Consider the following 9,860-nt stretch of genomic DNA (forward strand, 5'->3'; position numbering starts at 1 on the left):
ATCAAATTTTTTTAACCCATGGAGGTCTGGATTTGGAGTCACACTCAAAATTAAAGTGGAAAAACACACTACAGGCTGACCCAACTTTGATGTAATGTCCTTAAAACAAAATGAGGCTCAGTAGTGTGTGTGGCCTCCACGTGCCTGTATGTTCTCCCTACAACGCCTGTGCATGCTCCTGATGAGGTGGCGGACGGTCTCCTGAGGGATATCCTCCCAGACCTGGACTAAAGCATCTGCCAACTCCTGGACAGTCTGTGGTGCAACGTGACGTTGGTGGATAGAGCGAGACATGATGTCCCAGATGTGCTCAATTGGATTCAGGTCTGGGGAACAGTCGGGCCAGTCCATAGCATCAATGCCTTCATCTTGCAGGAACTGCTGACACACTCCAGCCACATGAGGTCTAGCATTGTCTTGCATTAGGAGGAACCCAGGGCCAACCGCACCAGCATATGGTCTCACAAGGGGTCTGAGGATCTCATCTCGGTACCTAATGGCAGTCAGGCTACCTCTGGCGAGCACATGGAGGGCTGTGCGGCCCTCCAAAGAAATGCCACCACACACCATTACTGACCCAATGCCAAACCGGTCATGCTGGAGGATGTTGCAGGCAGCAGAACATTCTCCACGGCGTCTCCAGACTCTGTCACATCTGTCACGTGCTCAGTGTGAACCTGCTTTCATCTGTGAAGAGCACAGGGCGCCAGTGGCGAATTTGCCAATCTTGGTGTTCTCTGGCAAATGCCAAACGTCCTGCACGGTGTTGGGCTGTAAGCACAACCCCCACCTGTGGATGTCGGGCCCTCATATCACCCTTATGGAGTCTGTTTCTGACCGTTTGAGCAGACACATGCACATTTGTGGCCTGCTGGAGGTAATTTTGCAGGGCTCTGGCAGTGCTCCTCCTGTTCCTCCTTGCACAAAGGCGGAGGTAGCGGTCCTGCTGCTGGGTTGTTGCCCTCCTATGGCCTCCTCCACGTCTTCTGATGTACTGGCCTGTCTCCTGGTAGCGCCTCCATGCTCTGGACACTACGCTGACAGACACAGCAAACCTTCTTGCCACAGCTCGCATTGATGTGCCATCCTGGATAAGCTGCACTACTTGAGCCACTTGTGTGGGTTGTAGACTCCGTCTCATGCTACCACTAAAGTGAAAGCACCGCCAGCATTCAAAAGTGACCAAAACATCAGCCAGGAAGCATAGGAACTGAGAAGTGGTCTGTGGTTACCACCTGCAGAACCACTCCTTTATTGGGGGTGTCTTGCTAATTGCCTATAATTTCCACCTGTTGTCTATTCCATTTGCACAACAGCATGTGAAATTGATTGTCACTCAGTGTTGCTTTCTAAGTGGACAGTTTGATTTCACAGAAGTGTGATTGACTTGGAGTTACATTGTGTTGTTTAAGTGTTCCCTTTATTTTTTTGAGCAGTGTATATATGGACCCTTCACTGAGTCCCCTCTTGACTGAATTAGCGGCTCTGCACTTTAGGTTTAGATCTAAGAGCACTGAACATAAGAAGGCACATTTTTAGCTCGACACGTTTCTCTGTTGATAATAATCGGTCTTTCGTCAGGAGCATACAGCACCCAAACACGAGTGTTGTTCAAAAGTTGTACTGCATCACTCTGATGGTTAATGTGTGTAGTTATGAGAACATGCAACAAGCCCGCTTGCCTCTGATGTCGTGCAAGCAGACCTAATAAATCTTAGTCTAGCAAATGCTGCAGGCCTCTGATGGCATGCGTGCAGCAGGGTAGAGCCTCCGGCACTATGAGGGCCGTAGCGTAGGCGATTCCCGCGTTGTTTAAATTGAGAACACTCCACCCTCTGATTCGCCAAGCCTCCAGGACAGGAAACAATGGGGTACGGTTGTCGAAATTCTCGTATCGCCTCCTGTCATTATTCAAATGCTACCGGCGTCAGAGTAAATAAACGGTTGTTACTGTGACATATTGCTTAATTGGATGTCCGTGAATACAGAGAACAAACAGACCTATTGATATGTTAAAGAAAGGAGTGCTGTTCCCCAGGTAGACCACAAAAAAAGAGCCATCCCCCCAATTGTCCAACGGGGTGTGTATAAATAAAGAGCCATTGAGATTTTTATATTGGCATTGATGGTTTTAACCTAGCCTGGTGTCTCTGAATATATCACCCCCCTTCCTACATCCCTAATTGAAGAGATGCATCGAGGAGGTGCCATCTGACACCTAATGAAATACAAAAGTGAAACAATGTGTGTGACGAAAAAGTACTTAATATTCTAGTTCTGCGTGCCAATACCCACTAACATGCAGATACAATGTATAAAATGCACCCCATGACTGGCTCCCGCACTATTGTGGCACGCGTCCGCGATCCCTGTGACCACCAAAGACTGGTGACAGGAGTAAAAATCCTAATCCCCCGAATCCCCCGAAGTCACTGAATGGGTCCACGGTGCGCATGCCTCATCACGGTCCTAGAGGTATTATGCGGTTCAAAGTCCATAAGATGCCCTATATACCATTCAGACCAGGGTATCCTGAAAGTCCTTGGAATGCGCAACCATCTAAGTAGCATTATCCTCCATTACGAGGTAACAAAAAAATCCTACATTGTTGCGCCGATAATACAGGATCCCAACGCCGTCATGTTCATGGGTCGGTAGTGTCAGTGAGGAGTTAATAATTCTTGCGCAGCACTATCGCATCCTCTATCTCCGAACTCCCATGGACCAGATACCCATGAAAAGGATCTAACAAAGGGGGCCCATTACCTTAGCCATCAACACGTTCACAAGATGTTATAGGTCATGGGTAAACTGGGAATGACAAGGATATTATCACAGAGATCGCCACATCTGTTACTAATGTGTCAAAGTGCATTCTGTGTATATCTCAAATAGGTATGCACTTGTAGTCAGTAACAACTATGCCAAAAATAGCAGAGTGGGTAACTGCATGTGGGAGAAGGATGTTTTGATATATACAAGTTTAGCTATTCATTGAAGGAAATTCTATAGACTTAAAATTGACTATGCACTGCTGGCCCAAGATACGCAGTATCCTGCGCCACTATTCAATGAAACAGGCATATGATATAAAGTCATTAAGTTCTTTGGGTTTAATCGTATCCAAAGTAAAAATCCACTAGGCCTCCTTTCTCAGGAGTAGAATGTCTACATCACCCCCTCTAGGTGGTGCTCTGACTTGTTCCACACCCTAAAATACCACACAGTTCACCGTTGTGGGGTGCTTATCAGCAACGTGTTGTGCAATAGGGGTGTCCCCTTGATTATTGATTCTTAATAGGTGTTCCCCTATGCGTCTCCTGAATTCACGTTTCTTTTTTCCCACGTACTATAAACCACAGATGCATGTTGCCAGGTACACCACTCCTACTGTCCTGATATTATAGCTGTGTCCAGTGACAGAACTCGTAATCTGACTCCCTTTCAAGATGGCCTTATAGGCCACACAGTTGCCACACTTAAATGTGCCATTAGACTTTCTCGAGGCCAACTAGGTCTCACTAATCAGGGAGCTGAATGCACTGTGGACCAGCTTGTCCCTTAAGTTGCCGCCACGGCGATACGTGAGCCGAGAGTATTCACCCACAATGTCGCCCACATCTGGGTCAGATCTAAGGATGTCCCAATGCTCATCCAGGAGTGCCCGAATTTCCCTGTGTGCTGTATCATAGGTCCCTATGATACACACCTGAACATCATCCGATGCCCTAGTCTTAGGATGCAGAAGGCTCACCCTTTCACATGCAGCCACATGCTGGTAAGCTTGTTTAGGGGGCACAATTGGGTACCCTCTTTCTAGAAATCTTCTCTGTAAGTCATTGGCCGACTCTTTAAAGTCTGACCACTAAGAACAAATCCGTCTAGCCCTAAGTTACTGCCCCTTTGGAATGCCCTTTTTGAGTGAGTGCGGATGCCCACTATCCCATCTCAGAAGGGCATTGGTGGCAGTGGGTTTCCGGAATATCTTAGTTCTCAACCTGCCAGAGGGATCGATTTCAATGGATACATCAAGAAACGTAAGCCGTGTCTCATCAATCTCTGATGTGAAGAAAAGGCCCAGGGTGTTGTCATTTAACCTGGATACAAATTCCTTGGTCGGGGCACAGGGACTGCCCATCGCCACCCCCCTGAGCTAGTGGTAGATGTTGCGATCAAAAATGAAGACGTTTCGGTGTAGGATGAAGTCCAGGAGTGTCATAATCAATTCATTATGTTCCCTGAGGTGAGAACCTCTTTCCGCAAGGAATACCTGTACAGCATCACATCCCAAATGGTGTGGGATTAAGCTGTACAGGGCCTCGACATCTAGACTAGCGAGGATGGTGTCATCATCATATTGGATGTCATTTAACCTTCTAAGAACATCTATTGAATCCCTTACATAAGAAGCGAGGCTGATGACAAAATGCCTCAAAATCTTGTTAACGTACAGTATATGCTAATCTTTTCAGTGAGACCGCCTATACACGACACTATTGGCCTCCCTTTGAGAGGGATAGTTCCCTTAGGCACTTTAGGTAAACTATAGAAGGCCGGTAGCGTCGGGTGTATAGGAACCAAGTAGGCAAACTCATTCTCACTGATTAGATTTAGTCTTTTAGCCATATTGAGAATTTCTTTTTGCTCCCTTATAAACGTTTCAATAAGATTCTTGTCCAGTTTTGCATAGCAGGCCCTGTCATCCAGGATCCTTTTGCACATACCCACATACAGTAACTCACAACATCCAGAACTACAATGTTGCCTCCCTTGTTGGAGGGTTTAATTATAATTTCTGGATCTTTCTGTAACATATCAAGAGTTTCCTGTTCCTGCTCTGTCTTACGTGGGTATGGATTGTCTACGTACAGGGACCTGATTTTGCTCGTAACAATAGTGTGGAACATGTCCAGTCGGAGGGTATTTTTTAGATGCATTTTAAGATCCATAAATTGACCCTCACCTATCCCTCTCTGCCCCTCCTCCAGGAGATCAGCTAGTATTTTGACATCAGATAATTCTCTCTGATCAATGACAAGTTTTGCGCATTGTTCCCTCTCATGTGTGAAGAACAATTTTCTCCATTTCAATTTTCTAATAAACAAATTATTGTCCTTAACCAATATAAACAAACACTGTTGCCTACACGGCTACTGACCACTCTTGTCCCAGATTAAATAAAACATAACTTTTACTTTTGACCTTAAAAAGTGATGAAGGAATAAATTGTGAGCTACCTATAAAGTTAAAAGACACTGAGCCCCATGGATGGTGCTGTGAATAAGGGGTCGGTGCGGTATATTACTAGGCGGGAGTGCACATAACCGCTCAGTCACACACCTACCATCCCAATTGTTACTATACTGTGCCTAAAGACTACTTGGCCCCCGTATGTGGGGTGTACGCACAACTAGCGAGTGAGCCTGATGGCAATGCGTATTTACACTTTAGGCACACTGACTTCAGCGTTTACTCAATGGGGTCAAGCAGATTAAAACCTAAGTTCCGCCCCCCCAACATGTTTCGCCAGCTATTCTGGCTTCATCAGGGGTATCAGGCAGACTGCTGATGAAGCCAGAATAGCTGGCGAAACATGTTGGGGGGCGGAACTTAGGTTTTAATCTGCTAGACCCCATTGAGTAAACGCTGTAGTCAGTGTGCCTAAAGTGTAAATACGCATTGCCATCAGGCTGTCACGGATGGTGTACAGGAAACAAGACAATACCATATAAACAATGTCTCTCTGGATCCACAACTAAGGAACAAAGGGAGACCCCTGCAATAGACCTGCCGCTCTCCCTCACTGCTCAGCCTATGCGAACACCCCAAAGGTGGATGGCCGCATATCCACGTTCCTCGGCTATCTATTACCTGAAGACCCTACAATAGTGAAGGGACACGACCACCGGCTCCCTACACTGACACGGAGGGAGTCAGGGTCACCTGGATCCAGAAAAGACAAAATCATAAATACATAAACAGCACTTATCTTGCAGACGACTGACGACTGACGACTGAGGACTGGGAACTGGGAACAGCATGCACACACACTCCAGGAAGTTGTATCAGCCGCACACTACTGCATTATGGGGAGGAACTTAAAGGGTAGCAATCAGTCCAACTGCATGACAGCTGAGACAGCTGAGGACACTCAGAGCCCACCTTCTCAGGATGGGACCTATGGAAAGCCCTGATGAGACGAGAGGCCTTAATGTCCGTCACTGGGACCCACATCCTCTCCTCAGGACCATAACCCTCCCAATGAACGAGGTACTGGAGGGAACCGCGGACAAGACGAGAATCCACAATCCTAGAGACCTGAAATTCAAGATTTCCATCAACCATAATCGGAGGAGGAGGCAAAGGCGAGGGTACAATAGGTTGAACATAAGGTTTCAATAAGGACTTATGAAAAACATTATGGATCTTCCAAGTCTGAGGAAGATCAAGACGGTAGGCAACAGGATTGATGACAGACAGGATCTTGTAAGGCCCAATAAACCTAGGACCCAACTTCCAGGAGGGAACCTTCAATTTGATATTCTTGGTAGACAACCACACCAGATCACCAACATTCAGGTCCGGACCAGGCACACGTCTCTTATCCGCCACACGCTTATATCTCTCACTCATGCTCTTTAGATTATCCTGAATCTTTTGCCAAATAGATGACAAAGACGAGGAGAATCTGTCCTCATCAGGCAAACCAGAAGAGCCCTCTCCCAAGAAAGTCCCAAACTGCGGATGGAACCCATATGCACCAAAAAATGGTGACTTATCAGAGGACTCCTGACGACGGTTATTTAAAGCAAACTCAGCAAGGGACAAAAAAGAACACCAATCCTCCTGATTCTCCGCCACAAAACAGCGCAGATATGTCTCCAGATTCTGATTGACGCGCACACTCCAGGAAGTTGTATCAGCCACACACTACTGCATTATGGGGAGGAACTTAAAGGGTAGCAATCAGTCCAACTGCATGACAGCTGAGATAGACTAACGAGATGAGACACTAAACCAAAACAAAGAAATTCAAGGAGGAGGATCTGAGAAGCTCCTGTGAGCGCTTCTCAGCTGTCTGGCTGTGACACAGGCTCACTCGCTAGTTGTGCTTCCACCCCACATACGGGGGCCAAGTAGTCTTTAGGCACAGTATAGTAACAATTGGGATGGTAGGTGTGTGACTGAGCGGTGATGTGCACTCCCGCCTAGTAATATACCTCACCGACCCCTTATTCACAGCACCATCCATGGGGCTCAGTGTCTTTTAACTTTATAGGTAGCTCACAATTTATTCCTTCATCACTTTTTAAGGTCAAAAGTAAAAGTTATGTTTTATTTAATCTGGGACAAGAGTGGTCAGTAGCCGTGTAGGCAATAGTGTTTGAGTATAAATAAACCCTTCCCAGACAGGGTCCTATATAGAAAGTAGTAACCAATATAAACAGATTAAATTTACAGTCCGGAACAAATGACAGTCCTTTACTTAGGATCCCCATCTCGGCACTGCTCAGTATCCGCTTAGAAAGATTAATAATCTGTGATGCGTCACTGGATACCACTCTCACTGGTTTCCTTTCCTGTTTCTTAGTGGGTATTCTATGGTCTGTGGGGGGTCCCTAAAAAACCTCACCGATATCCTCTCTCTCTAGTGCTACGTCTACGACCCCTATTGGCACCCCTTCCTTTGCCTCTTCCACTCCCTCTATTTTTGAAACTAGTCCCTGTACCCGTTTCCGGGTCTGTTTCATATTCTGAGGTGGATAGGTCTGTCTCACTTTCAGTGGGATTTTTGGTGAGTCTACTACCTGCAAAGTCAAGTATTTTTCCTTCTCTAAAATCCCTACTGTCCCTGATAAACTGATTGTGCTTTCTCTCCTTGAGATATCCTGTGAATCTCTCTACTGACTGTTGTAAAATTGTTTCCCTTTTGGTGAAGTCTGCCAGAGGGGAGAACTTTTTAGCTACCTCAATACATTCCTGTAGCTCTGCTGTGTTTTGTGAGTGGTGAGTGTGTAGTTATGGGAACATGCAACAATCCCGTTTGCCTGCAATTATTATCTGTAGAGAAATGCGTCAAGCTAAAAATGTGCCTTCTTATGTTCAGTTCTCATAGATCTAAACCAGTGCAGAGCCGCTAATTCAGTGAAGAGGGGACACAGTGAAGGGTCCATATATGTAACACCAGGGGTCTAGTCTTTTACTCCAGGTTTGAAACACTGGAGGCATCAGACAAATAAGACAGACCTTACACAGCCTGGTGTAGACCACCCAGTAGTTACTAGTGATGAGCGGCAGGTTAAAGATCGCGTAATATGCGAATATTGCACGCTCAATACAGGCGTGGGTCAAAAATGAATATATAGCACTATAGAATATAGTGCTATATATTTGTTTTTATAATATTCAGCATTTTTTCCATCTGAACACATGATTCCTCCCTGCTTCTTGCTTGTGGGCCAATGAGACAGGGAGGAATCATGACTTCAGATGAAAAAAATTATGAATATTCAAAAAATTTAATATATAGCACTATATTCAATATAGTGCTATATATTAATTTTTGAGAATATTTGTCATTTTTTTCCATCTGAAGTGAACATTCCTCCCTGCTTCTTGCTTGCGGGCCAATGATGTCATTGGTTCATAAGCAGGGAGCAGGGAGGAATCATGTGTACAGATGGAAAAAAAATGACAAATATTCGTCATTCCGAATATATAGCACTATATTCTAAATATTCGTGAATTCTTGAAGTGCCGATATTCGCGAATTAAAATTCGCTATTCGAATATTCGCGCTCAACACTAGTAGTTACCCTACTACCCTTGTTAGTTTTAACTGTGCTCCCACATATCAAAAGGGAGACTACTAGGGTTGAGCGAACCCGAACTATAAAGTTCGGGTTCGTACCGAACTTTAGGATTTTTGGAACCCGGACCCGAACCCGAACATTTCAGTAAAAGTTTGGGTTCGGGTTCGTTGTTCGGCGATTTCTTAGCGCTTTTTGAAAGGCTGCAGAGCAGCCAATCAACAAGCGTTTAGCTGTGTGACCTTAGAAGCCATCACAGCCATGCCTACTAATGGCATGGCTGTGATTGGCCAGTGCAGCATGTGACCCAGGCTCTATATAAGCTTGAGTCACGTAGCGCTGCACGTCAGTCTGTTGTTACAAGTGTAGGGAGAGGATGCTGCTGGACTGGTGATTTCAAGGAAAGAATACGAGAGAATCTAACTCAGCGATCTACATACAATTAGTTGTGTGGGTGCAGGGCACAATCTTTTTATCCTGCCTGTCACGGCGGGCGTGCACTCAGTCTAACAGATAACGTACCAACCAGGCTCTGGGCGAGAGACAGGGGAAGGGTCACCTCCTAACTAATCCCTGACCTCTTTCCCTGCACTGCTCAGCCCACCTACAGACCTTTAAGGTAGGTATGAGGTTTCCCCGTGCCTGGGCTGACAAAACCCTGAATTCCCTGAGATGGTGAAGTAGGGAAATAGGAGCAGCCTGCTCGCACAGAACCTGGATGGGATAGAGGACACAAAACAACCAAACTTGAAATAACACTTATCTTCCTGAGCTGGAGCAGACAGCCAACCTTCCTTCCTAGCTTCCAAGACCACAATGATTAGTATAATCCGCTCAGGGCACTGGGCTAGTGTGCTATTTAAACGAATGACCCCACCCAGTGCACCTGATGAGAGGCGGATCCAGCACGGCTCCAAAACAAGCACTAAACTCGTACTGCTATCCTGGCCGACCTCCGCACCTCTTCAGAGTGGGGCATGACACTGCCCTGAGCCCATTGACCGAAAAAAAAATGCACCAGCACTGCATCTGAGCTTTTGTGACATTCTA

Source organism: Bufo bufo, chromosome 2 (genome assembly GCF_905171765.1).
Source record: "Bufo bufo chromosome 2, aBufBuf1.1, whole genome shotgun sequence".
Classification (NCBI taxonomy): domain Eukaryota; kingdom Metazoa; phylum Chordata; class Amphibia; order Anura; family Bufonidae; genus Bufo; species Bufo bufo.